Source organism: Brachypodium distachyon, chromosome 3 (genome assembly GCF_000005505.3).
Source record: "Brachypodium distachyon strain Bd21 chromosome 3, Brachypodium_distachyon_v3.0, whole genome shotgun sequence".
Classification (NCBI taxonomy): domain Eukaryota; kingdom Viridiplantae; phylum Streptophyta; class Magnoliopsida; order Poales; family Poaceae; genus Brachypodium; species Brachypodium distachyon.
In genome coordinates, this window is record NC_016133.3 from 11,419,465 (window position 1) to 11,423,227 (window position 3,763).

At 49.7% G+C, this 3,763-nt stretch overlaps 1 long non-coding RNA gene across 1 annotated transcript; it reads left to right on the forward strand.

Annotated features, from left to right (window-relative positions):
• Nucleotides 1-1,441: 1,441 nt before the first annotated feature.
• LOC112271922 lies at nucleotides 1,442-3,102 on the forward strand. Its single transcript, XR_002965459.1, has 5 exons — nucleotides 1,442-1,943; nucleotides 2,021-2,206; nucleotides 2,321-2,416; nucleotides 2,510-2,608; nucleotides 2,680-3,102. It is a non-coding gene; the product is annotated as an uncharacterized LOC112271922 (long non-coding RNA).
• The last annotated feature ends 661 nt before the right edge of the window (nucleotides 3,103-3,763 follow it).

A 3,763-nucleotide genomic window follows, 5' to 3' on the forward strand; every position in this document is an offset into this window, starting at 1 on the left:
TAAGATGCTGGATCACAATCTGATTCATCTGCGCATGATAGGGGCGCAAGCGTGCACTGAAAAGATCCAAGTCCCGCATAATATCCAACACTTCATCACGCATGACTTGTTGCTGTCTCTGCTGCTCAACGGCCTCATCATCCTGACCCCCTTCTTCCTGAATGATTGTCTGCTGCACAGGGATAGCTGCTGGGACAGGGGCAATCTCCTCATCAACCTCATCTTGATCTTGCTACTGCACAGGGATAGCATGGTACCACATATTTCGCCAATGGTAAACCTTGAGCGTCCAATGCATAAAGCAAAATCTTACGGCTTTCTCGGCGGAACGCCTTATTCGTCGACCACAGTGGTGGTCGTGGCTGAGGCAATGGAGCCGGTGGACGCCACCAGCCGAGCAAGGACATGCACACCAACATGGACGGGCGCTGTAGGCAGATTCGGATGCCGCCGTTGTGCACGATGCGAGTCTTCCAGCTCACTTGTGAGCTCAGCCACGTGGGCGAGACAAGCGACTGGTTGCTCCAACAGGTCTAGCCCGCCATCATCGACGCCAAATGCTCCACCCTCGCCACCACCCTCAGCGCTGGCAACCACTCGTCCTCCTCCCATAGCGCAGACTTACACGAGCACCTGGCGCCGCTGTTGGGCACCAATGCTAAGCTTCTAATCTTCATGGTGTTCGACGCGGTTGCACCGGCGGCTGCTGGTGGCGGTGTAGAGGAGGACGTTGGCGCTGTCCTAGTCATCATGGTAGATGCTAGAGACGATGCTAGTGGCGACGGGGTGGCCCTCGAGAACAAGTCCGGTGGGCACAAAGTTGAAGCTAGCCTGCCTAGTGTGGTGGTGGATGACGACGAATAGCTCGGCACAGTAGAAGAAAGCGTCGCCGGCGGACATTCCTAGGATTTCCCGGATGATGCGTGACTCCTGGTAGGGGTCGAGGCCCTGGAGGTGCATGGTTTGGCAAGCTTGCAGGTCGAAGCGGTTGCGCGGGGTGATAGGTGGCGGGTGAAGAAGACGCAAAGCGCCTCGAAGGTGAGGCGCGCTCGGCGAACGAGTGGAAGAAGAATCGGTCCTGGGCCGAGGTGCTGGACACGCGCATCATCTTGTCGTTGCCGCGTTTCTTCGTGCTCGATGAAGTGGCAGCGATGGAGGAATGTGGTAGGGGAGGAGAAGGGGGCGGAATCTACCCATTTCTGGCCGATGAGAGGTACAGGTTGCCGATGCGGGTGGCGACGATATGGGTGGGCATTATTGTCAGGGAGGGCTCAAGCCGCCAGCAGTTGGGACCGAACTGCTTCGTGGAAAGAGCGGACTGTGCGTTGGAGGGGTCGGCCTTAGGGATGAGCAGGATTTGCGGCTGCGATGGAAGATGAGGGTCAGATTCTAGTTTAGGGGTGGGACGGGTATGATGTGGCCGCGGCACCATAGCTTACTCGAAAGTGCAGCGTGCTTTCGAACAGAACAACGGAAGTGTAAGAAGTCAAGAGACAAATGCAAGACCGCAAATGCCGTTACTTTTTGATTAGGGGTTTCTCTCTACTCAATTGATTACTTCATCTCCCTTTGAATTGATTAGTGACCGGTTTTACCGTCCCACTTTGAACAGTATTTGTTGGAAAATATTTTGCTGGAATTAATAGTATTTATGTACACAATTTAATTGTTGTGTGGTATGTGTACTACCAACATAACTCCAGCACAGATGAGTTTGCACACTGATGTGGCGAGTACACAGACGATTGTTAATTGGCCTAACTAATCCTGCATCTTGATTGAGTCCACATACACTTCCTATTTCACTATCTTCAAGTGTTTCTAACATATACCACCACTACTGCACCAGACACACTTGAGAACCCGATCAAAGTGACCAATACTATTGAGCCAGACACTTGACTTGCCCAACAAGGTGGAGCAGAAAGGATCACCAGAAAATTGTAAGACGCAAAGCACCTCCAATGACAATAAGAACAAAGGAGGTGGTCTCTACAATCAGGTTGTTTTGGCTTTACAGGGGGTGAATTAATTATAGGTCACTCAAACATGGAGAAGTCTCTGGTCATGCCCCAAGGAAGACTAGGTCGGTCTCAAAGGCATCATTGGTTGATCCAGAATCGCGCATTAACTCTTCGCCATGCATGATTCGCTGCTGGTGCTCATGCTCCGACACAGTGCATAGACGAGTTTGAACACTTATGTGGTGAGTATACTTGTTAGTGGGCCTCGCTAATCTTGCATCTTGATTGTGTCCGCATTCAGTTCCTATTTCACCATCATGAAGTGTTTCTAACATATACCACCGCTATTGCACTAGACGCACTTGAGAAGCTGATCGAAGTGACCACTTCTAATGCACCAGACACACTTGACTTGCCCAAGAAGGTAGAGCAGAAAGGATCACCAGAAAATGGTAAGATGCAAAGCACCTCCAATAAGAATTAGAACATAGGAGGTGCTCTCGGCAATCAGGTTGTGCTGACTTTACAGGGGGTTGACTTTACAGGGGGTGAATTATAGGTCCCTCAAGCATGGAGGAGTCTCTCCTCATGCCCCAAGGAAGACTAGGTCGGTCCCAAAGGCATCATTCGTTGATTCAGACAAGGTACCAAATATTTCGCCAGCGGTAAAACTTGAGCCTCCAATGCATAAAGCAACATCTTATGGCTTTTTCAGCGCGAGGGCCGTTTCGTCGACTGTGGTGGTGATCGTGGCTGTGGAGCCCGTAGATGCGGAGAACGTGGTGGCGAACCGAGCAAGGACATGCATACCAACGTGGAGGGTAGGATTCAGATGCCACCGCTGTGTTCCAGCTCACCCGGGAGCTCGGCCACAAGACAGACGGCAAGGTCGGCGGTTGGGACCGAACTGCTCCGGGGCAAGAGTTTGCAATGCCATAGCTCACTCAAAGCGCAGCGTGCTTTTCAAACAGAACAACGGTAGTGTATGAAGTCAAGACACAAACATAAGAACGCAGACATCATTAGCTTTTTATAGAGGGTTTTCTCTGTAGTCAATTGATTAGTTTGTCTCCCTTTGAATTGATCAGTGGCTGTTTTTATCATCCCTCTTTGAACAGCACGTGTGGGAAAATCTTTTATTATACTACAAAAACTGAGCTTATTTTGTGATCGATTTAGTTGGAATACTAGTATTTATGTCCACAATTTAATTGTTGTGTGGTGGGTGTGTGAACAACATAACTTGAACACAGACGAGTGTGCACACTTCTTATGTGGTGAGTATACAAATGATTGTTACTGGTCCTAGTTAATCCTGCATCTTGATTGAGTCCACAATCACATCTTCAAGTGTTTTAGAAATTCTATGGCTCAAACATTTTCAACGTACCATGTCGTTTCTTTTGGATGAACTCCCAACACACTTGATTGATTCAGGAATAAATATCACGAAACCACGACAGTTACATCCGCACTATCACCTAACCACAACTTTTGAGTTTTTTTTTTCCGAGAACCACCACTTCTTGGGATGGCTCTGGCCGTTTCCCCATATCCGAGCCTTGATCGATCTTAACACTTTAACAACGAAACTGTCCACCCAGGCCCGCATGTGAGTGCTGATTGGGTTATCTCCTCATTGTCCTTGGCTCTGACGAGCAGCCGCCGTCGATGTCTAGCTATACCTCGATCTGCTGATTCTTCCGTCCACCCAAAAGATTAAGAGCTAGCTAGAGGCTTGAGGCAGCTTAATGGAGCAGGGGGCGGCGCCATCGAGCAGCACGAGCACCAATAGTAGC